The sequence below is a fragment of the Leopardus geoffroyi genome, chromosome B1, assembly GCF_018350155.1.
Source record: "Leopardus geoffroyi isolate Oge1 chromosome B1, O.geoffroyi_Oge1_pat1.0, whole genome shotgun sequence".
NCBI classification, from domain to species: Eukaryota; Metazoa; Chordata; class Mammalia; order Carnivora; family Felidae; genus Leopardus; species Leopardus geoffroyi.
Window position 1 is genome coordinate 167,864,045 of NC_059327.1, and position 26,575 is coordinate 167,890,619.

Genomic DNA, 26,575 nt, shown 5'->3' on the forward strand with positions numbered 1-26,575 from the left:
GGATTAGACAAACATTTTCCATATAGAAAAAAAAAAATAATAAATTGGTCATCATCAGAATGAATAACTTCTTGTCTTTGAAAGATACTAACAGAATAAAGACCAAAGACTAGAAGAAATTATTCAAAAATGACATAGTTGATAAAAGATTTATATCCAGAAAATGTAAAGAATCTTCAAACCTCAGTAATAAGTAAACATACAACAAAAATTTTTAAACTGGGAAAAATATTTGAATTAGACAAAAAGATATATGGATGGACACGTAGAAATAGGCACACAAAAAACTGCCCACAACATTAGTCATAAAGTATATGCAAATTAAAACCTCAATGAGATATCATTCAAACCATTCAGATGTCTAATATTTTAAAATAATAGCCATACTAAGTTTTGTTAGTAATATGGAGCAACCAGAACGTTTATATGCTTCTAGTAGAAATGGGAAATGATCAACAAATCTAGAAAAGTTTGGCAATTTGTTTCTTTCCTTTCTTTTGGCACCAAAATTTTTATTTACTTACCTTCCTGCCCTATTTTATTTTATTTTATTTTATTTTTATTTTATTTTATTTTATTTTATTTTATTTTATTTTATTTTATTTTATTTTATTTTTAGAGAGAGATGGAGAGAGCACAAGCAGGGGAGAGGGACAGAGGGAGAGAGAGAAAGAATCTCAAGCAGACTCCACACTCAGCACAGAGCCTGACGTGGGGCTTGATCCTACAACCCTGGGATCATGACCTGAGCCATAATCAAGAGTCGGACACTCAACCAACTGAGCCACCCATTCAGCCTCTTCCAGCTCTCTTTTAACATTATAAACATTATAAACCAAATGAATCTTTTCAATTCAGGGTAGTGATAGGAACCATCATGTTACAAATGGTAGCAGATCTATGCCTGCTTTTATGATTCTCTGGACCCTCTCAACCTCTGGCTGTCACTTCCCTTGTCCTTTTTTGGTTGTCCTTTAACAGTATATTCTAACCCTTGTAACATAGGGAAAGTACTAACCTCATTGTTCTGAGAAATATCTTAAACAAGAAAATGTTCAGCACTAAGCCAAGCTCTCAGGAGCATTCAAACTCCCAATAATTCCTCCCTGCCCTTGATTATAGTTCATGCTCATCTGCCATGTGCTGAAGAAACAGTGAATCAGTAAACTAAGAACATAGGTATAAAGTCCATAGACCAAGGGAGGGTGTAGATGGTAAATTGCATGGGCTTTATGACCACCACTGCTGACCTCCAATCTAAGTAAGGACTGACTGAGTGAGCAATTTCAAAACCCTTGAGCTCATGTTTCCCTGTGGGTGTCTCCTGTGTATCTATACCATGACCAGGGCTTGAGGAGTGGCTTCTCAATTCCTCCTGCTACACATGGAACAGTATGAGGGATGCAGCAGAGGCTAAAGACTGAGTGACTAGCCTGGGAGTGGGGTAGGGGGGACAACAGGGGACATTAGCAAACCTTTCTCAAAGTCAGTGCCAATTGCTCTTGGAGAAGAGAGGTGGGACCTTAGCAAGGCCAGCAGCTAAAACACAAACAACAGGCCTGGTTTTCAGTGGTGGTAATGATCAGGCTTAGAGGGGCCCTAATAGGACATGGCCAGGTACTGGACCTGCTTCTCACTCAGTTTGGTCAGCTTCCCATTCAGCTTACCCACTGGGCTTCAGCTATAGCTTCATGTAGCTTCTTGGGCAGGAAGTGGACCTTGACAGAGTACTTGTCTGGGTGGGGCCACAGCTCTATCTGCACCAATACCTGGTTAGTGAATGAGTTGCTCATCACAAAACTGGGATGGCCCATTGCATAGCACAGGTTGACCAGCTGGCCCTTGGCCAAAAGGCTGATACAGAGCCCATTGTTCAGCCAGTAGCGGTCCACTTGGGGTTTGATGTTCACTTTCTCCACAGTGTTTTCATTCAGCCACCTGACGTCAATCTCTACATCAAAGTGTCTAATGTCAGACATGATGGAATCATCTTTCATCTGCTCAAAGTGTCAGCTGAGGATGATGTCAATACATCCCTTGGTGATGACAAATGTTTCCCTCCTGACAGGCCTCATCCATAGTGGTCACCTCAAAACTCTCCATGGCAGCCTGAAGTGCATTAATGGATCAATCTCCATGATGATGACACAGGCCTAGAAATATCTCATGGCCTGGGCACAGCCTTTGCCCACATCGCCATAGCCAACTACCACTGCCACCTTGCCTGCAGTCATCATGTCTATAGCCTGCTTGAAGCTGTTATGAGAGACTCCTGGCAGCCATATAGGTTGTCAAATTTGTTCTTGGTGACAGAGTCATTGACATTGATTGCAGGCACCTTCCAGATCCCATTGGCTGTCATCTTGTATTGATTGTGGACCCCCTTGTGGTCTCTTCAGAAATGCCTTGGATGCCTGACAGGAGCTGTGGATGTGAATAAGGTTGGTGAGGTCACTTCTGTCATCCAGAATCATGTTGAGAGAAAGTACATCCTTGAAGTATAGCATCTGCTCAATGCACCAGAGGTACTCCTCGTCTGTGTCACCCTTCCTGGAGTACACTGGGATGCCAGGTTAGAACAGCAGTCACTGCATGGTAACTGGGTAGAGAAGATGTTGCAGCTAAGCGACTGCACCTCAGCACCTAGAGCTACAAGGGTCTCAATGAGGACCGCTATCTCCATGGTCATGTGTAAGCAGGCAGTGATGCGGGAACCCTTCAGTGGTTTGAAGACTGAGTACATCTCCTGCATGCACATCAGGCCCAACATCTCATTCCCCATGATGTCCAGGGCCTTGCGTCCCCTAGGAAGCCAGATTGATGTAGCAACTTTGTAGATAAATTTCTCCAACACGCTGGTGGCACATGGAATGATGAACATGGGCAAAGGGGAAAGGCACAGAGTAGACAATACTGGGCGAGGCAAGTTTGACAATTTCTTAAAAATGCGTATCTAAACCTATCATATGAACCAGCCATTCCTTATTAACCCAAGAAAATGAGGTCATATATCCACACAAAGAATTGTGCACATGAACACTTTGTTCATAATCATGATCAAAAGCTGGAAGCAACAAAAATGGCCATCCACAGATGAATGGATGAACAAACTGCAATCCACACACCGCAATACTACACAGCAATGAAACCAAATGAACTATTAATACATGTGATAAAATAGATAAGTCTCAAAATAATTACGTTGAATGAAAGAAACCATACAAGAAAGAATGCATACTAGAATTGTATAAAGTTCTTGGAAGTATAAACTAGAATACAGTGAGAGAAATATAAGTAGGTGCCTGGGGCTGGGGAGTGGGCTGGAAATAAAAAAGAGGAGGGATGATAAAACAGAAGACTTTGGGGGATAGAGAATATGTTCATTATCTTGACTGTGTGATGGTGTCACAGTATATACACATTTTGAAACTTAACATATTTGTAAACTTTATAGTTTGTTATATTTCAATTATTCTTCAATAGGGCTGTAAAAGAAAGGGAGAAAGATGTATAGCATACAGCAGGAAAATTCATTAAGATAAAAAATGGAGATTTTAAAAATATGGGATAATTACTTACCTGAAATTTTCAGTATTTTATTCCAAATGAGACTAAAAACTCCATTAAGTGAGTGTTGTTACATCATAGTTATTTCATATATAAGTAGTATTGAGCACCATGTGTGGCACACGGTAGTTACTTAATAAATATGGGTAAACTGAGTATGTTTACCATTTAATTTACAGAATAAAGAACACTGTGGAAGGAAGCATATTTAAAACTGACTAGCTGGTGATTGTTTAAACACCATCATTAAGCTGTCTCATTTCTAGGTCCTTAGAATGAATAAACAACATCTCTCTCTGTGCGTTGTTGGTTTAAAGAACTTCAAATTTAAGGAATATGATGTGCACTGGGGTGCCTGGGTGGCTCAGTCGGTTAAGCGTCTGACTTCAGCTTGGGTCATGGTCTCACAGTTTGTGAGTTCAAGCCCCTCATTGGGCTCTGTGCTAACAGCTCAGAGGCTGGAGCCTGCTTCGGATTCTCTCTCTCTCTCTCTGCCCTTCCCCCACTTGCACTCTCTCTCTCAAAAATAAATAAATCTTAAAAAATAAAAAAAAGGGAATATGATGCACACTAACATGCAAATTATTTTTCCATTTTGTAGAAAGAAGAAAGTGATTAAAAATTAAGAATTAACTTATTGGAGTCAATCCCTTTAAACATCTTAAATCACATTCATTCTTTTATTCTACTCCACTTCCCAACCCTGCCACGGAAGAGATAAAAAAGTCAAACCTTTTCTTCCCACCTACAATACAGTGGCTATACCAAAAGACCTAAGCAACAAGGGCTCCAAGCAATACTTTAACTCCTCCTATCAAAAACATCTATTTGTTCTGCCCATATTCATTGGATAAATCTCAAATTATACCAATTCAATTGAGATGCAGCTATTTTTAGATGTAAGTATACTTCTTTTATATTGCCTCAATTTCCCACATAAGTTAGGGAAAAGGTAAAATAAAGCAGACCTGCATTTTTCAAATTCATTGTAAATTCCCCATACTCCAATTTACAGTAGGGCAGACTGAAGACATAATTCTTCACAAAATGTTTTCATTGTAAAAAGCATATACATCTATCATGCTTATGGATCCAAAACATGCCTTTATTAACTTTTCAGAAGCTATGTTTGATGTACAAACAGAATATTGCATTTGAAGCAGTCACACCTTCTCTTTAGATGTAATGGATATTTCAACTTTAAGGAAAAAAAAGTCCCTTCCTTCAATTAGGCAAATATATTTAATTGAAGAGACAGAAAATTATGACAACATTTTTGCAAGTGTAGTTTCATTTTGAAGTAAGATTTTCTTTTCTTCCAGAATTAACCTTATTGAGCTGTTTCCCTGTCTTGCCTTTCAACTGAAACTGTATGTCTTCAAGGAATATATTGGTCATGGGTTAAAAAAGAACTGTCAAGTTGGCTTTTTACACATGATGAAATGGAATATTGCAAATCCCTTAAATCATTTCCCAAATCAGAAGAACAGATGGTGCCTCAGAGCAGAGCCCCAGCCTGCCATTTCCCTGGGATTTCAACCAGTGCTTAACTGTGTGAGACAGTAAGTGCCTCATTCTGCTGGTCTGGAGTAGTTTGCTGGGGCTCAGAGAGAACATCACCAACAGTGTCTGGAACAAAGTAGGAAGCTGTGCCCAGAAGATCCATGTTTTTAAGAGTACAGGTTTCAGTGGAGTTTTTTGTTTATTTATCCCTCTTAACTCTGAAGATAACAATGTAGTAAAGAGGACAGCAGATTAGGAATTGGGGGCTTAAGCTCCATGTATGGTCTACCCCATTAATTAGGAATGTGACCTTTCCAGTGGCTTCTTGCCAAACACCTATTCCAAACATATTTGCCTATTATTAGGGCCTTTTCTATGTTTGTCAAATAAAACAAGAAAAAGCCTTTTCTTCAAAAATAAATAAATAAATAAATACATAAATACATAAATAAATAAATAAATAAATAAATAAATAAAACAAGAGGTAAATTAGCAAACTGCATTTCTTTCTTTTCCGCAGCCAACATTTTAATCATGTTTGTTGTTTACGTTTTCTAGTGATTATCAAAGCAAGCAGAGTGAAGTTTGAAAATTGATAATTCGTTGTATATATTTTCATTTAGCATGGCTTGAGACATCTACAGTCTGGAGTCTGGCTCCAGCATCTTGCACACTACAATGTCTCTCTCTCTCTCTCTCTCTCTCTCTCTCTCTCTCTCTCTTTCCAGACTCTTAGTAAGTGAAACTCCTTTTGTCTGAACATCTCTCCTCTCCCCAAGGCTGGCTCTCCAGGATCCATCAGATCTCAAACATTCCCTCACTGTGGGCTTTCCAAAAAATTGTACCTAAAGTTGACTTTCCATCCTTCTCTCTTATGGACCTTATTCTGCCACTTTATAATACTAGTTACAGGAAATTTTTATTTCTATTTTTTTCCCATTAGACTGTAAGCTCCATCAAAGAAGAAAACACATCGATAAGTGTTACAGACTAAATGTTTATATCACACCCCTCCCCCAAATTCATCTGTTGAAGCTCTAATCCCTAATATGATGGTAACTGGAGGTGGAGCCTATGGAAGGTAATGAGGGTGGGCCCCCATGAGGGGATTAGTCTCCTTATAAGAAGGGAAAGAAAGGCTAAAGATCACTCTCTCAGCCATGTGAGGACACAATAAAAGGTGGTCATCTGCAAGCCAGAAAGTGAACCACCAGAAGACAGGGAACCTGGGTTCTTATCCTACACGTAATGCTGGGTAAAGGTCTATTGGGGAAGAAAATTGCAGTTTCCTCAAGCACTAGATTAGACAGTTTAAGTAGATGACTTCTAAGTTTTTTCCAGATTCATAAATCTAAAAGAAATTAGGAAACAATGCAACAGCAATTATCAGATTAAAGAGAATGACCTCTTCATAACAATCATATATATTTAGGCATACATATAATATAGATAGATTGAGACACAAATATATAGAAAGGTATACAGATATAGATAGGTATAGATATAGATATTTCTCTAATTACCACATCAGGGTACTCTAGATATAGCCATGTCCAGAAAACAGAAAAATGAAGAAAAAGAATTTAGTCTTCTACAGGAAGAGAGGGGACATTTAAATCATTAAAAATAATATAACTTATAGATATTTATATTTACAGATATAAATATCTAAATATAAATATCTATAATATCATCTATGGGTATGATTGATTTTTGTTGCCTTCAAAGAAAAATAATCTTTAAGACATAGCCACTTTTGCTAATGATGCTATCATTGCTTAAAACCTTTTTGGAAAAGTCTCCCTTGGACTTGCTTTAACAATCAGCTTAACAACAATGCAAATAAATCACAGTCATTACTTATATTTTTGGCTGCAAATTTTATTGCTTAAAGTGGTCATCTAACTTATTTACCTTATGGCTTTTAAATTATTCCTGAAGTTAAATTTACCCTGAAATAAAAATATGCTATAAATGAAGCTATTCATTCAGCCAACCAGTCATATTTCATTCCATAAACTTACACAGAAAATCTTTTAAAAATATTATGCCACTAGGACTGAAAATTACTTCAAAATAGAAATTGCTTTGTGGTAAACTGTCATAGATTTTTGTTATGTTTGTTGAACCTGGGCCTCCTCTCTTTCCCTCATGTCTCATACTCAATGCATTAGGAAGCCTCTTAGCTTTAATATTAAATATATCCTGAATGTGAATCATCTTGCCATTTCTTTCCCAGCATCTTAGACCAATCTACCATCACGTATTGCCTGTACAACTGCAATAGCCTCTTAGCTGTTGACAGATATTAAAATTAAGATTTAAGCACTGTATCTGGTCTGTATTCTTTTTTTAATTTTTTAACATTTATTTTTAAAAGAGACAGAGAGAGAGAGAGAGAGAACAAGTGGGAGAGAGGCACAGAGAGAGGGAGACACAGAATCTGAAGCAGGCTCCAGGCTCTGAGCTGTCAGCACAGAGCCAGACCAGAGACTCAAACTCATGAGCTGTGAGATTTTGACATGAGCCAAAGTCAGATGCTTAACCCACTAAGCACCCAGGAACCCCTGCTCTGTATTCTTTAAAAATGTCAAAATCAGGGCATCTGGCTGGTTCAGTCAGTTAAGCCCAGCTTTGTCTCAGAGCCAGGAGCCTACTTCAGATTCTGTGTCTCCCTCTCTCTCTGCCCTTCCCCTGCTCTCTCTCTCTCTCTCTCAAAAATAAATAAAAAAAATGTCAAAGTCATTGTATTAGTCATCTCAGACTGCCATAACAAAATACCATACACTGAATGGCTTAAGCAGCAGAAATGTATTTTCCTACAGTTCTGGAGTCTAGAAGTCCATGATAGAAGTGTCTGCTGGGCTGATTTCTAGTGAGAGTTTTCTGCCTGGCTTGCAGATGGCTACCACCACTCTGTGTCTTCACACGGCCTTTCCTCTGTAGGTATGCAGAACAAAATAGAGAAAACTCTCTGGTCTCTCTTCTGTTAAGAACACAAATCCTACTGGATCACAGCCCTACCCTTTGACTTCACTTAACCCTAATTACTTCCTTAGAGGATCCATCTCCAAATACAGCCACACTGGGGATTAGAGCTTCAAGGTATGAATTTTGGAAGAACACAAACATTCAGTCCATAACAGTCAAAAAAGAAAAGAAGAAGAAGAAGAAGAAGAAGAAGAAGAAGAAGAAGAAGAAGAAGAAGAAGAAGAAGAAGAAGAAGAAGAACCATCCTGTATTAAAAGAGATTAAGAGACATGGCAACTAAGGGTAACACGTCATCCTAGATGAGATATTATTGGAACAATTGGCAAAACTCAAATAAGGCCTAAAGAGTAAATATTAGTACTGAATCAATGTTAATTTCCTGGTTTTGACAACTGCACTGTGGTTATAAAAGAGAATATACTGTTTTAGGATAAATAAATATGGAAGTTTGGAAATAAATAAATATGGAAGTATGCAGTTGTGAAAAGGCATCATGCATACAATTTACAAATGGTTCTAAAATACAAACATACACGGGGTGTCCAGGTGGTTCAGTCTGTTGAGCCTCCAACTTGAGCTCAGCTCAGGTCATGATCTCATGGTTTGTGAGTTCAAGCCCCGCATGAGGCTTGCTGGCTTGCTGCTGTCATCATGGGGCCCTTGGGATCCTCTGTTCTCCTCTCTCTCTCTTTGCCCCTCTCCCACTAGCACTTATTCTCAAAAATAAATAAACATTTTGAAAGTAATAATAATAAAATAAAATACAAACACACACATAAACAATAAAATAAAATACACACACAGAAAGAACACAAAGCAAAGAAATGTTAACATTTGAGAAATCTGGGTGAAGGTATGTGAAATATTTTGTACAATTTTTGCAATTTTTCTTTAATTCTGAAATTATTTCAAAATATAAAGTTTGCAAAAAAATGTAATTCCATAGGTCTTCTTTAGTTAGAGAAACCTACTTGATTTTTCACAGCAGGAATGGTAAGTTGCTACAGATAAAGAAGGCATTTGCTAGTGTGGGGGTGAATACAGAAAATTAACTCAGCTGGATTTGTAGAGTTTTTACTTTTGGAACTGTTCTAATAACAAAAATTCAACAGAGGAAATTATAAAGACCTAATTGGCTTTGTTACATTCTTCATGAATCAGGAAGCATTCCATCTAGCAAGTAGATGGGCACTCTGAGGTGTACAAAAATGGAAGGTTTTTATAGTTAAGAGGGTGGGTGAAGAAACTTACTAGCAAAAGAAAAGCATTATTTCAGGCAAGACTTTCCCTTAGAGGAAAAAGCAAAGTGTCTCATCAACCAGGTTACCTTATCTTCCTTGGGGGTACGGAGAGGGCCCCTGTGGCAGACTCTTTGGAGCTGATTGAAAAATTCCTGACTGACCAGTTAAGATTACATTTCTGGGGGAGGCAAAAACTGCATTAGCAGGTATCAAGCCCAAGTTTGAGAACTCAGTCTAAGTGACACCATTCTGGGTCTTCTCTTTAACACAACATACTCCATATGGAACACATACATATTTTAAAAAAATCTTTTAATGGTTATGTTCAATAAATAGGTCATTGATGTTATAACTATAAAAAGTATAATACAGCCCCTGAGAACAAGGTAAACAGTAGAATGATTTGAAATAAAGGAATAATTATACATTTTATTTCTGTGGTCCTCCACCACAGGCAAATTATGTACCCCAAGAGACATTCAACAATGTCTAGAGATATTTTTGTTTGTCATAACCCTGGGGTGGGGAGGGATGCTACTTCCATATAGTAAATAGAGGCCAGGGATGCTGCTAAGCATCCTAGAATGCACTGGGCAGCCACTCCCAACAAATATTTATCTGACCCAACTGTCAACAGTGCCAGGTTGAAAAACCCTGCTTACTCAAGGATCACTAACTGGTTTCTTTTAAATCTGCCCTAGTAAATTTGCAACAAAATCTTGTGTACTATGCCTCTAGATATGTAAACCTTGGAATTGCTGCCATAATCCACCATTTCTACTCAATACTGAAAAAAAGAAATTGTCTTTATTATGTTGTTTGTCAGACTGATGAATTTAGTTTAGCCTTTTAATGTAAATTGTAGCATTCAATGGATCATTTACACCACTAGTTTCAATTCATGACTTAGTCTGGGGTCAACTTAAGCACAAGTCATTATCTTTCCCTGATGATTCAAAGCTCTAAGGGAGAAGCGACCATAATGTTTATTTTCTTTTATAAAAACAAGCGTTACATATGGATACAAGATTTAGAAATAAGTTTTTTAAATGAGTTTTTTCTTTCCCCACTCTGTTTTTCCTCCCATTATTCTAATCCACTAGAATGCCTTTATCCATCCACCTATGCCTCTTCTCAAGATCTTGCTCATTATTCAATTGAATCTTAAATGTCACCTCTTCCAAGAAGCTTCTGGAATTATTCCAATTTGAATTAATGTCTCCCTTATTAATGTACCAAAAGCACAGGTATGGAAAATTCTATTATGACACATCGCATAGAATTATTTTGGATGTTAATTTTTCCCCCTACTATGTTAAAAATCCCAGAGGAAAGGGACAATGTCATTCATTTTCCTATTCTACATGTCACCTAGCATAGTGTCTCAAACACTGTATGTTCTTGGTTAATATTTTTTTATTAATTATTTTGAACACTGATGACATTGACGATATTCAAAGCAGCATGTCAGTAAATGATACACATTTGGAAAATCAGTAGGACAGGGGCGCCTGGGTGGCGCAGTCGGTTAAGCATCCGACTTCAGCCAGGTCACGATCTCGCGGTCCGTGAGTTCGAGCCCCGCGTCGGGCTCTGGGCTGATGGCTCAGAGCCTGGAGCCTGTTTCCGATTCTGTGTCTCCCTCTCTCTCTGCCCCTCCCCCGTTCATGCTCTGTCTCTCTCTGTCCCAAAAAAAAAAAATAAATAAACGTTGAAAAAAAAAAAAATTAAAAAAAAAAAAAAAGAAAATCAGTAGGACAAACAAAAAAGTAAACTTGATAATAGAAATGGGCAAGTGATATGAATAAGAAATCATAGAAGAAATACAAATGGTTAAAAAACATTTTCAACTTCAATGGTAATTTATTACAATTAAAGCAATAATCATAACAAAACTCCTCTTATTCTATGTCAGGAACCACACTAAGCACTTAACACATGTGAACTCAAGGCACCTGGGTGGCTCAGTTGGTTAAGTGGCCGACTCTGGATTTTGGCTCAGGTCATGATCTCATGACTTTTGAGATGGAGCCCTGCATTGGGCTCTGCTCTGACAGCATGGAGTCTGCTTGGGATTCTCTCTCTCCCTCTCTCTCTGTCCCTTCCCTGCTCGCATGTGAGCACACACATGTGCTCTTTCTCTCTCCAAATGAACAAATAAACTTTTTAAAAAAAACATACAGATTCATATAATCCTCACAACTTTATGCAGCATACATATATGATCCTCCTTTTACAGGGAAGGGAACTGTGGCACAGAAAGAACAAGTAATTTGCCCCAACTCTTGTGGAAGTAACAAAGCTGGTATGCAAACCTAGTTAGTCTTGCTCCAAAGCTCAAATACTTAACCAGATTATGCCATTCTGTCTACAAATTTGATAAATATCTATTCAATTATAATATATATAAGAAAACCTAAATACATGTTTTTATATTAGATAAAATTGTTAGATGTTAAATGCCAGGAGAAAGAATCAGATAAAAGTCATAGAAAAACCTTTAAAGCCCAAGCATCTTGTTTTTCATAGGTTGTAGTGGAATAGGGATCAATTTTGATTGAATTAATTCAATCAAATTAATCTCACTTAGAATCTTTATGTCTTATAGTGCCTCTGACAATCTGATTTAGACTGTGAATATCTACATCCAGGCATACTGAGAAAGAAAGTAACAGGAAAGAGAAAGATAACTCTCAACCAAAAAATACAAACACACATTTAAAAAAAGAAAAATTCCTTATTCAGTTTAAGTTTGTGTTTGTGTGAAAGGTTAAAATGAATCAGCCAACTCAACTGCTTTTGGGACTTGGAGAATTCTTAGGTATACACCATACACATAAAGACCAGTTGTCACATTAACCATGACATTCACTCTCTCTGGGATAGTTTGATATATTTAAAGGTTGAGTAATAACTTTGGACTTGAGCATATAGTAATGTTTCACACATAAAAATGTTCCCTATATTTCTGGGGGGGGGGTTGATTTGTCTTGTTTTTAATTGTGAAGTACAATTGCTATTTTTACTTCAAAACCATAAAGCAAATCATAACCAATACAATTGACATTAGATTTTTCTCTTCCCTTTAGAAAACTTTGCCCATCCTAGATACATTGATTGTTATCTGCTTTGTCTGACCCTTTACTTAAGAGTCATCATCTCACATTTAGTTCTCCTACACAGTGTGCAAAAGAAAGTACTAAATAAAAAGGTTAATGTATATAATTTGAGTAGATAATTTGCAAGATTATTGAAGGGGACATTCCGTACTCTCCCCACAGAGAAAGGCAACTAAAAGAACTATTTTACATTATTTTAACCAACATAAATTGTGATTATGTAGGACAAAGTACAAATATAAATCACTTTTCTTTTCCTTGCCAAAAGTTTGTAATTCTGGTACCAAGGTAATTTATCTTCACTATTTCCTGGGAAGTAGAAAAACCAGACAAGCCACACCTCATTGACCTTGGATATTTCTAACTAAAAAATGAATTGCCAACAAGTTGATAGAAATATGAGGAGCTATCACATTGGGCTTATGAGAGAGAATAGCCCATGGTCAAGACAGAAAACCTGAGTTCTGGTCTTTGAAATGCAAACCCATTTTCTCTGAAATCTTGACCAACTCATATAACCTAGCAGTATCTACTTCTTCATCTATAAAATTAGATGACTGGACTCTGTCAAAATTTCCAGAACCTTTAACACAAACAAGTACTTACATAGCAGAGAACAGTCTATACTTTTATTTATTGTTAAAGGTACACAAATATGTGACCAAGAGCTCTTCCTGTATGTTTAAGAAAATACCTTTCTTGGGGTGCCTGGGTGGCTCAGTCGGTTTAGTGTCTGACTTCGTCTCAGGTCATGATCTCGCAGTTCACAAGTTTGAGCTCCACATCGGGCTCTGTGCTGACAGCTCAGGGCCTGGAGCCTGTGTCTCCCTCTCTCTCTGCCCCTCCCCCACTCTCACTTTGTCTCACTATGTCTCTCAAAAATAAATAAATGTAAAAAAAATTTTTTAAACAAAACAAAACAAAAAAAGAAAATACCTTTCTTTAGTGTTTGTTCTTTGAGTACGCTGTTAGTTACTTGAGTTTTTAATCCTTTCAACAATCCATGAGAACGTGAGCAAGCTGCTTGACCCTCCTGTGCCTTAATTTATTTCTCTATAAAATCAAATGATAAATGTACCTCCACATAAGGTTGCTGTCAGAATTGAATGTGTTAATGAATATAAAGCTTTTTAAAAATAATGCTTTACAGGGGCGCCTGGGTGGCGCAGTCGGTTGAGTGTCCGACTTCAGCCAGGTCACGATCTCGCGGTCCGTGAGTTCGAGCCCCGCGTCGGGCTCTGGGCTGATGGCTCAGAGCCTGGAGCCTGTTTCCGATTCTGTGTCTCCCTCTCTCTCTGCCCCTCCCCTGTTCATGCTCTGTCTCTCTCTGTTCCAAAAATAAATAAACGTTGAAAAAAAAAATAATGCTTTACATATATAAAGTGCTCAATTAATGTTAGCTCTTATTTGTATTAATCCCATCTTATAGATAAGAAAACTGAAGTTTACAAAAGTTAATGAACATGCCCATGCCCCAATGTCATACAGTTTGAAAACAGTAGAGGTAGGGCTTGAACCTAGGTATTGACTCCATACCCCATATCTACACACTGCTCTATTCTGTCTCCCTTCAAACATCCTGAACTAAGTAATGAAGAAAAACTATTCTGTTTTGCAGATTTGTTGACAGAATGCAGAGAGAAGATATAAAAGAAGTTACAAATTACTTTAGTAGATATTCTGTTAACAGAAAATAAGAGACCCCTAAACTTGTTTTATAGAATGGAGGCTGAGAAATCATATTCCTACAGTAAATGTTGTAGCTACAGGATTTTCCTTGTTACTGGTGGAGAAACATCCAGAGATGTGAAGAGGGAAGACTGCCATAAATTGAATTATCAAACCAAACCATGAAGAAAATGCCAACAAGCCCTAAATGAATTTTTCTGCAAAGATTTAATAAATGCAGTTTCATAAATACTGTGCAATATAAGGTATAAATTATGCTGCTTTCTCCCCAAAATTAGTTTAAGTGCAAGCTGGAAGGATTCCATGTGCTTAGGCTGATATAAAATTCAGTAAATACAGAAACTTTAAAAGGAAAGAATATAATAAAAAAGACTTCTAAAGATTATGTGAATACTGTAATTATCTGTGCATAAATGAAAGCATTTTATCTTTTTGTGCCTAAACAGGAAAATAAATACCAATAAAATGTGTCCCCATAGGAAAATTATTTCCAAAACCACTTTAAGAAATGGCAGCACTTGGGGCGCCTGGGTGGCGCAGTCGGTTAGGCCTCCGACTTCAGCCAGGTCACGATCTCGCGGTCCGTGAGTTCGAGCCCCGCGTCGGGCTCTGTGCTGGCAGCTCAGAGCCTGGAGCCTGCTTCCGATTCTGTGTCTCCCTCTCTCTGACCCTCCCCCGTTCATGCTCTGTCTCTCTCTATCCCAAAAATAAATAAACGTTGAAAAAAAAAAAAAAAAAAAAAAGAAATGGCAGCACTTCCCATATATAAGTATTTGGACTCTTAAGTTTAAATTTTGAATGTATAACATTGATTTTGACATATACATTTTAATACCCCTCTTTAAAAATATTTTGGATTTCATGTATAAAATTATACATAATTTATACAATAAGTGGAATGTAGATCCACAAAGCTGGTTTAAATAGAAGCTCCACTTTCATCAGTGATAGAAAACGAGATTCATATGGAGACAGTTATGGAATAATATATAATTAAGAGTTAAAGTGGTACTCGGTAGTTAGAATAAAGGCTAATACCAGATTGAACTTAATCAGACTGGGATATACATTCCTGCTCTATTTCTTGCTACTAGCTATATGACCTTAGGCAAGCTGCTTAACACTCTTCATGAGAAAAATCAGAATGACAACAAAATCCACCTGACAGATTTAAGAGAATTAAATGCAGTAATATTTATAAAGTACTGAGAATACCATCTGGCATATAGTTATATATTCAATATATATCAGTTAATATTACTATTTAGTGGTAATATTGATGCCTAAATTAAAAATGCCACATGTGGAAATGAGGTCAGAAGATTTCAAGAGCAGGCAAATTATAAAGTTGTTGCTCTGGAACAGTCATCTAGTATCCACATATACAAAATAGAACAGATAAAACAGGGCCATCACTGCAATGGCAATCACTGGAACTCATTGTATTGCAGAGACCCCAGCTCTGCAGACATGCCCGTTGGGCCCAATCCTTACTGTTGGGTTTTGCTCCCTACAATACCTGCAGCTCATTTTTAAATATAAAGCTACACAATTACCTAGCCGACATCAAATGGGATATATTATTAAGACAAATGTGTACAGAACACTTATTGGAATTATTCTTACCATGGAAAACAAGCTGAATTGTACAAAGGGATGAATCTATTTGAAAAAATAATTAAAGTCATAAATATCTAAACCCCAGGAGGAATCTGGAATCACAGATATCTCAGTGGGCTGCATAAAAGCAAATTGGACTCTACTTTTTGCAAATGAATATCAAGGGATATTCTGAGAAAAACATGCAGTCTGATAATACAAAAGGGTATGTTAATTTTCTTCTTCTGTCTTCTCATCTTTGGAGATGATCTACAATCCCTTGTACATAGCAGGCATTTAATAAACGTTTGTTAAATAAATGATTCCATTAAGTATCCGTATTAGGTTGCTAAGGATACAAAACAAAAAAACACAGCCTAAGAATTTCAGCTGGAAGAAATAAAGATCATTTAAGTGTAATTTGCATGCTCACCATATTAAATTTAGACAGGTAAAGAGAATTATTCAGGGTCACTCAGCTAATTAGTGATAGTGCGGCTACCAGAAATCAAGCCTTAATTCCCAATTTAACTGGGAGACATATGTGATTCAAATTAAAGCTGAAATTGTAAAAACATGTGTTGAACTATAACGTATCAAGGATTTGTCAGTAGGCTCACATCAAGTAAAAGTTATTGAAAATGAAAGTAGTGCTTCTATAACGTTCTACAAGCAGTGGAAAGATCTCTGAAGAAGGCATCTAGGGATCTTCTACTACTGAGGTATAGGTCTATGTGATTCTCAATAATGGGACTGACATGAATAACTCAATCTAATCCCCCCAAAATATATTACATACCCACTATATCTCATGCACTGAGCTAGCAGCTGAGAATATAAGGAGAAATAAAATGCAGGTTATGCTATGATGGACAGATGTATAGCAAGGGGTAAACACATAGACTGTTGAGACAAACTGTGTTGTACTCCTGGCTCTACCATTTACAAGCTACATGACCGTGAGGGTTTATTAAATCTCTCTTGGCTTCAGTTTCCTACTTCACAAATTGGTAATTATGATACGATTATACCTCATTTATAGAGTTATGGAGACTAAGTTATTATGTATATAGCACTTAGAATAAAGCCTGTCATGGTTCTACAAATATTAGTCATTATTATTAACCACAAGGAATCTATAATCTGACAGGGATAATAAGACTATATATGTAATTACCGCAAGCTACCATAATGTTAAGTTACCAAATTAAAGCACAAAAATTTATCATAAGAGTTTAGAAATCACTTCATTTCCAACAATAACAAAAAACGGTGGGAATTAATGGGAATATCATTTTCCTCTGAAGGGTGTAATGATTGCAAAAGGAGAAGGTGAGGAGAAAAGCCAGAAAAAATTAGTAAGATAAGTTATGGAAAGTGACTGTTATGTTTAGAAATATGATGGTCTAAAAGTCATTTTCAACCTGTTGAGAAATTTGTGCCCATGGAAGGGACAGGCAAATTATAAAAAGATTGTAAACAGAAAGATAGTGAGAAAATACGAACAGTAAATATGAGCCACATTTTAAAATTTATTTATTGGGGTACCTGGGTAGCTCAGTGGGTTAAATGTCTGACTCAATTTTGGCTCAGGTCATGACCTCAAGGTCTGTGAGATTAAGCCCTGCATCAGGCACTGACAGTACAGTGCCTGCTTGTGATTCTCTCTCTTCCTCTCTCTCTGCCCCTCCCCCACTCACGCGTGCTTGCTCTCTCTCAAAATAAATAAACATTTAAAAACAATTAATTTATTTATTGACTCACTCGCTCCTAGTTAAATAAAATACAAGGGTTTACTGCAAACAATATTCCCAGCATGGTGGCAAATGTCTACTTCAGAGGTAAACAGCCATATGATCCTGCCTTTCTAGATCTCAGCATGTAGAAGAGGGTTCTCAGGAGAGGAAAGAACAAATGTGGAGGACCTGAGAAGTCTAGTATTAATGTAAATAAAAAGATAAGACCATGCCTTAAAGCACACTATCTATAAGTGTAAGTCATCGTAAGAGAAGCAGGTGCTGGGGCTCAGTTAACTTCAAGAGACGGAGGACATTTATCCGAAAAGGAAATGTGGTGATGGTAAATATGCATTCCTACAAAATATGGTAGAAGGAAAGAAAAGGAAGGGAAGGGAAGAAGGGACTGATTTTAGTTAAATACAGTGAGGTACAGTTGAAGACAATAAACATCGGTGGGGAGGAAGATGTGAGGGCAGAGATGAAAAGGGGAACACAAATAATCAAGATCTACCTGAGCTTATACTAGCAGAACAAGTAGGTGACTGCCAGTGAATAGAATTCTCTTAGGTAATCCCTGAAATCTGTTCCAGTTCTTTGATTCTATGATACCCTCCAAGAAGGGCATAGCACATCTTAGAACGTACAACATAATGTTTCAATGTGTGTAATTAATGAGCAATACTCCATTCTTAAGGTGTGGCCTTAGTGACCCATTTAGATTTATAAGTTTCTGGTTTCTGTAATTAAACATAGCTGCTTAACCTCAGTTGCCAAACCAAGAGCTTCTGGAGACTTCTAATTAACATACCTATTGGAAATCAATGGGAGTTATGACAAGTATGTGCCACTAATTGCCAAGACTGATTTCATCATTTGAGCCCTAGAAAGTAAATTTACTTTTGAGCCCTAGTAAGTAAATTTAGTTTTGAAGAATAAATTTCATAAGAAGATAATCAAATTTTTAAAAATATGTCCTAAAAGCATATGCTGACACTATGATAATAAAGTATCTTGTTTGTAATTGTGATCCTGCATAGCTTACTGGGTCCCCGAGGCTGGAAAAGCTGTTCAATATTTGCCACATACCCAGTCAGGTTGGTCTCATTACAAACAAGCACGATGACGGTCTTGAGTTACAAGGAGCAGAGCACATCAATCTCTTGTCAGAGGGCCATATGCTCTGTATGATGTACAAGCCTTGCAAAGGGAACTTCTGCAAGGCCTAAAGAATGTCCTTAGACTTATTGATAAGGGCTGTAAACCATATCAGCAAAGAATTCTAAGATTTTATTCTCCAAAGTAAGAAAGAATGGGGAAAAAAATACACGATACGGCACACACACACATTCACAAAACTCTACTCGTTAGACTATACAGATGAGAAAAACAGAGAATCTCTTTTACAGAATTGTAAAGAGTATAGCCCTCTTTCTTTTCTTTTCTGAGATAACTATAGAGGCTTCTAGTTCCAATTAGGATGTAACAATAGATTCCATGGAAGACTCTGCTCCCACTGCAAACATTAATTCTGTAGAAAAGAGGAACAATTAACTGAAACATCATCAGGTATCAGAAACAGGAGAGCTCTATGAGGGAGCAAATCTGTTACAAAACATTTTTTTTCTGTAGTAGAGTTACCAAAATCCCTATTCTGTGAGGGCAGTTCCCAATTCTGAGTTTGAGCCGACGATAGCTTGGCCCACAAAGTGGTATTCCACTGGGGGAAAGAGAAACCAGAAAAACTTTTGATAGTCATGCAGTGCTAGAATTATTTAATAATTTGGGAGTGCCATCAATCCTAAACATGTAATTAGATTTTCCCCATGATACATTTATTATCTTTCAGGAAGGAGATAGTGACTTGCCAGGCTTTCAGTACAAAGCCTAGACAGGACACAACAAAGGAAAGAAAATTCAAAGGTAGAGTCTCAACAAACTTTCAATCTATCCCTGATCCAACCGAGGCCCAAGCTAGATTGAATAGTGAGCCCCTCACCCTCCCTGCTTAATAAAGGAAAGCAGTCTTTCAGGTAAAAGATAATGTCATTCGGAGCTTCAACACAGTATCTCTTTAAACACAAAACACATAATACAGTTAAAGAGTACTAGACTTTCAGCAAAGATGGAGAAAGTGTGACTGATAATCAAGAGAAAAACAAAGAACAAAAGCAAACTCAGAGACTGTAGTAGCCAGCTACCAAGATACTCCTCAGTGATGTCTGCCTCCTGGTATTTCACCCTTGTGTAGTGAGTGCCCACCCTGATTAGTGTTGATTTTGTAGCCAACAGAATTTGACTGAAATGACAAGTGTGACTTCCACTATTAAGTCATAAAAGTCTTTATAGCTTCTGCTGTACTGCTTTATTCACTCCAGGGTAAGCCAGGTGTCATGTCATGAAGATTCCCAAGCAGCTCTGTGGCAATCCATGTAAAGCCTCTTGCCATAAGCCAGTAAGGAACTAAACAGTCCTACTATCTGCTATGTGAGAGCACCATCTTGGAACTGGATCCTCCAGTTCCAGTCAAAGCTCCAGACAACTGCAGAACTGGCTGCTAGCTTGACTGCTACTGAACAAACGCTATCAAGTTAGAACTATTCAGCTAAGCAGCTCCTAAATTCCTCACCACCACTACTGTGTGAGATATAAACAATTTATTACTATTTTAAGCTACTAAGTTTTGGAGTGATTTATTATGTGCAACAGATAAACAGATTTTGGTACCTTGAAGTGGAGTTTCTCCATGGCAAAAAAAAAAAAAAAAAAAAAAAAAAAAAGAAAAAGAAAAAAGAAAGAAAGAAAAAAAAAATCAGGAAGTGTCTTTGGAAAGAAGGGAATGCCCAGAGAGTGGGAAGAATCTAGAAGGACTTTGAGAAGAAGGTTAGTGATATCTACAAAGCTTTGAAGAAATAGAGAGTACAAAAGTAATGGCCTTTTCAGAAACTGTCAATAGGGGGAATATAACCCAACTTTCTAAAAATGATACTAATCTGGATAAAGAGCCTGCAGAATTCATTAGAGTCTTCTTCATGTCATGCCTTTGCAACATTTTACAGATTATTTGTCAGCAGAGACCCAGTGTAAGCACATTTCCGCTCTCGCTTGACCTGAAGAAGGGAAACCAGTTCTAAGGTCCCCATGCGGGAGCTACTAAAGGAGCTGCCAAAAAACCCCTGTTTATAAACAGAATTTCATATACAGAATTTCATACAGAGGTCTCTTCTACATTGACTTGCATTTTCCCTAAGTTAAAAAATTGCAAAGTCTTTGAAATAAGTATACTTCATTCTGGGCACTTGTAAAAGTACATTATGGTTAAAAAAAAAAATCTTGAGAAATTTCTTAGTGAAATATTATCTGAAAAGTATTGTTTCTTTGGTATTAGATAATTTGTATTTAAAAGACACTTTGATTGCCTAGTTCATCTTATGCACTTAGTGATGAATAATAAATATACTACTCAATGATTCACTCGAGCCCAATAAACGGACACTAAAGGAAGAAAAGTATACATGGGTCGTTTTCCTATTGTCATAGAAAATGAGTTCATTTTTGGATGTTAATTAGGGACATTAAGAAGCTTACGTTTCCTGGGGCACCTGGGTGCCTCAGTTGGTTGAGTGTCTGACTTCAGCACAGGTCATGATCTCATGGTTCATGGGTTTGAGTCCCATGTCAGGGTCTGCACTGGCATCTCGGAGCCTGCTTGGATAATCTCTGCCTCACTCTCTCTCTACCCCTCTCCCACTCACACTCTCTCTTTCAAAATAAATACATAAACTTAAAAAAAAAGAAGTTTATGTTTCCTAAGTGTAGGCAGAATTTAACATGATACAGTGCTAATTATACCACATGATCATCTTACCAGTGATAGCTGCACAAATAACATTTGATTTGGCCTCTGTAAATATAAAGTGTTAAAATTTTTTTTTCCTGGTAGCCAATTTCATATCCATTAAAAGAGAAAAGACCATATGACAGCAGTGTGAACTTTTGAGATGCAATTATGGTAATGACATTTCGATTTAGTAAATTTAAAATACAGCAGGATAAGTTTAACACACCAACTTCCAAAGAAAGATATACCAACTCTTGCTTTTGTAACTGATTGAATCCAAGTGTGTTCTGCTCGCTGCACAACAGGCCAATAAGTTGAGAAACAAGACGTTGGGCTAAGGAAAATGACTTTATTTGAAAATCCAGCAAACTGAAGAGATGGCCGACTGTTGTCCTAAAACAGCACACTTCAATCACCACCCCTTCCATGAAATTCCAGCTTCTTTTATATTAGGGAAAAGGAGAAGAAGGAGGAGATTGGTGTCAAAAGGTTACAGACATCTGTAGACGTTAAACTGCCTGCAAGGGTCCGAAGAGGGTTGTGAAACTCTTCTGCCCTTAGTCAGTTGACCTTTGCAAACAGAAATCTGGTCATGTCATTTCTGTAAATCTTAAACACAGCATAGTCATTTCTGTGCATACTTCCTTATCTCCTAAGGTAGGTTTTGGCTAAAGAGCATTTTTTTTTCAAATATTAATTGTAACATGCCTCTGTGCAGGGCTAAGCAGAAGTTTCTAAGGTACAGGTCACAGCAGCAAGGGAAATAGAGGCAACATGGAGTCGCACATGCTAAGGTATTTTCCCTTACGTGTTGTTACCTTATAGTTCATGAGAAACCCAGACAATAAGGTAAATAGAAATCTGGAATAAAGAGGAATATTCTCAATGGAAAAGTTTGTAAAATGATCTTGTGTAAATGCATAGAAGTTGAATTATTTCCTCTAATAGACTTATTGAATATTGCACATCATTACAGAATCACAGATTTGCAAGAGATAAGAAATCATCTTGTTGTACTTCATCATACTAGTGATGAAATGAATTTGATAGAAATTAGTTGACTCCAGTTCTGAAATTCAAGCAGAGACAGAATTACCTAACTCATGTTTCCCAATATTTAGTTCATTAGTATCTTCATATTAAGATAGAATGCTTGGGAAACTTAATTTGGAGACTAAGTTTATTCAAAATGCTGACAAATTTTGGGAGGACTTTAGATAACTTTCAAGGTAATATGGAAATAGTGAAGGAGAAAAACAGTTGGTTCTCTGGATGATCCCAGCAGACTACCTGAGGAAGTCTAGCAATCAGCTCTTTGGGCTGGAAGGTTGTGAGTGGCAATGCCTTCTGTTAAACCAAATACCAAAATTCGAACAGACATCAGAGAACAGTAAGTTTCCTACCAGCAAGACTGAAACCTAGATTATCAAGCTCAAAGTGTTCCAATTAGGATGATCCCTGCCCTCCTCCAATATGGAAAGCAGCAAGAAAGCCAGCCAGATTTCCTTCTAGAGCAAAACCTATGGAGTATAGAGCCCCACCTTACCCAAGAGAGAAAAGTGCATTATCAGCCCTGCACCAGTAAATTTCTTTGAGTCCAACCATGCTTCAACAGAAACACAAAGAAGGCTAAAGAAGTCTAATAATAACACACTATACTATGAGATATAAAAAATAGAATATACATGTACTTGCTTATGTAGCCACTTACATATAGAATATGGCTCTAGGGCACACCCAGGAGCAATATGTTTCAGTCCTCCCTTAAGGATATAATGTATTTTGTCTATTTCATATACCAATTACCTGTTTTGATGGTTAATCTTATGTGTCAACTTGACTGGGCTAAGAGATTCCCAGATATCTGGTAAACCATTATTTCTGGGTGTATCCAGGAAAGTGTTCCTGGAAGAGAATAGCATTTGAATCAGCAGACCGAGTAAAGATCCACCCTCACCAATGTGGGCAATTATCCAATCTGTTAAAGGCTTGAATTGAACAAAAAGGCAGAAGGATAAAGTCTCTCTTCTTGAGCTGGGACATCCATCTTCTTTTGTCCTTGGATATCAGAGCTCCTGGTTCTCTGATCTTTGGACTCTAGGACTTACATTAGTGGTCCTTCAGACTTAGACTGAATTATACCACCAACTTTCCTGGTTCTCCAGTTTGCAGAAGGCAAACCATGGGATTCCTCAGCCTCCATAATCATGCAAGTCAATTCCTATAACAAATCTCCTCGTATATATATGCTTAAATATATATCCTCTTGGTTCTGTTTTCCTGGAGAACTAATATACCCATGAATGCACCCGCTACAGTTTAAAAGAAAATATATAGCAATCTGAGGTGGGAATGTGGCATGTAAAACAATGCAACAAACCAGGTAAACAGAAACTCCTGTCATGACAAAACTTTCAAGAAGCATTCAAATATACATTGTTTTCTTATTAAAATACAGGAGTATCTATGTAATTTTTCCTGCCAGTCATTATAGTTTAGAGAGACAAGAGGATCTCATATGACTTCAACAGACAATTTTGGCAAGTACACATTGGAGTAGAATAAATGTCCTTTACTCACATGGATCTGGGTGTTAGCAATCACAAACAAATAGCCAAAGTAAAAGAAATGCAGGTGAGAAAGTATGTATATTAGAGAAAAACTAAAATTGTATTTTACCAACACTAACATAATAAATAACTAGTCTAGCAGGATGATCATCACAGTCCATAGAGCCATTGTGGGGAACCAAAAGATATAGAAGAATAACAAGTAAAATAAGGGTGGAAGATCAATTAAGACAAAGACTAATTATACTGATATGCTTTAGTTCATTCTAAATTAATACCTTTTGTGGTCTTTAGAAGTCCAAATGAGTGTAATATTGATTAATATTAAATTCCCATTCCATTCTCCAATTTTAGGACATTTTAATCACCAACAAAAACTTTACATGCACACAATACTCATGACCATTAGCAGTGGCTCCCCATCCTAACTCATCCATAGACAACAACTGACCTATTTCCGTCTCTAAGCATTTGCCTAAACTATATATTTTACATAAGCAAGATCATACCATGTGTGGTCTTTTATGACTGGCTTCATTTGCTTAGCATAATGTTTTCAAGGTTCATCCAGGTTGTGGCATGCATCAGTACATCATTTTTATTGCCCAGTATTGTACTGCATGGATACCTCTTTTGTTTAGCCATTCTTCAGTTGATGGGCACTTTGGTTGCTTCCACATTTTGGCTAATAGGAATAATTCTGCTATGAACACCCATCTACAAGTTTATGTGTGGGATAGTTTTGAATTCCTTGGATATATAGAATTGCTGTATCATGGGATAACTCTGTGTTCAACATTTGAGTAACAGCCAAACTTTTTTCCAAAGTAGCTGAACTATTTTCCAATCGCACTATCAATGAATGAGGATATCAATTTCTCCATGTTCCTGCCAAAGTTGTTTTCATCTATCTTTTAGTCATATTGTGGGTGTGAAGAGGTATCTGATTGGGGATTTGATTTGCATTTACCTAATAATTAATGATACTGAACACTTTTTTATGTGCATATTAGCCATCTATATATGTTATTCAGGTAAATGTCTACTCAAAATATATTGCCCAAGGGTAATTTGAATTGTCTTTATTCTTGAGTTGTCAGAGGTGTTTTATATACTCTTGATATAGGTCCTTATCAGGTATATAATTTGCAAATATTTTCTCCCAGTCTATGTTTTTTTTTTTCACGTTCTTAATGGTACCCTTTGAGGTACATTTTTTTTTTACTTTTGACAAAGCCCATTTACTCTTATTTTTTCAATGACTTGTTTCTAAGAAACAATTCCCTACCAAAGATTATGAATTTTTACTTTTTTAAAAAAATGTTTATTCATTTTTGAGAGAGAGAGAGAGAGAGAGAGAGAGAGCATGAGTGGGAGAGGGGCAGAAAGAGAGGGAGACACAGAATCCGAAGCAGGCTCCAGGCTCTGTGCTGTCAGCAGAGAGCCTAATGCAGGGCTCAAACCCACTGACCGCAGGATCATGACCTGAGCTGAAGTCCAATGCTTAACAAACTGAGGCACACAGGCACCCTTAAAGATTTACTTCTATGTTTTCTTCTAAGATTTTTAGAATTGTAGCTCTTATTTTGAGGTCAATGGTACTTCTTTAGTTAATATAAGTATATGGTATGAGGTAGCAGTCAAATTCATTCTTTTGCATATAGATATCTGGATACCTTTTCAAAAGTCTCTCTTTGGTTTTGGTTTTTGATAGTATGATTAGAATTTGGGGTGTATCTCTTTGAGTCTATTCTACGTAGAATTCATTGAGGTACTTTGATATATAGATTAATGTTTTTCATCAGGTTTCGGAAATTTCAGCCATTATTTCTTCAAATACTCTCCCCCTGCCCTGCTTTTCTCTCTCCTGTCCTTCTGGGACAACCATAATGTATATGTTGGTGTATTAGATATTGTTCCAGAGGTCTCCAAATCTCTGTTCATTTTTCTTCCTTCGTTTTTTTATTCTTTTTTATTTTTAGCCTACAAAATCTCAATTGACTCATCCACAAGTTGGATGATTCTACTACCTGTTCAAAGTGACTTTGATCTCTTCTAGAGAAAATTTCACTTCTGACTTTCCTGGGCTAATTCTGTAAAGTCTGTAATCTTTGTCATATGTGGCCACTGAAGTCTCTGCTTGGTTTGCTTAATGGTCTGCTAATTATTGACAGGGATTTCATTAAATGTCTTAAACCAAAAAGTATCTCAGTCCTTGCTCTTAGGGTAAGCCTTTACCTTTCAGTATCTTACAACTCTACTTAATCTTTACTTCCTGCTTGTATAGTCTCAGGTGAGTCAGAGATGAGAGATTTGGACCAAATCAGATATTCCTTAAGCATGCACGTGGCTCTGTATGAGAACAATTTACTAGATCCCTTATAAATATGTCAAAGCTTTGTAAAGCCTCCTATGTACATCTAATTCCCCAGATTTTTTTTTTTTTTTTTTTTTTTTTTTTTTTTTTTTTTTTGCCAGTCCCTTGTTATAACCAACTAGTATCACAGTTAGGCAACTGCAATGTTAAATAATGCCACCAACTGTTTTTAACCCACCCTCCTGAGGATAGAGTTTTCTGAAGTGAGTGCTACATTAAGTCAAAGTCAAGCCCAAGAACAGCATTTTCCCAGAGTGCTGCCAGACAAGTCAAATAATGATACATTCCTAGGAATGGGACTTTTGGAGAGCTCTAAAACTGTCTGCCTCCTCCAGTGGCTGC

The 26,575-nt window shown here is 37.1% G+C and overlaps 1 pseudogene; it reads right to left on the bottom strand.

Annotated features, from left to right (window-relative positions):
• Positions 1-1,399: 1,399 nt before the first annotated feature.
• LOC123583515 lies at positions 1,400-2,797 on the bottom strand (annotated as a pseudogene).
• Between the last annotated feature and the right edge of the window lie 23,778 nt (positions 2,798-26,575).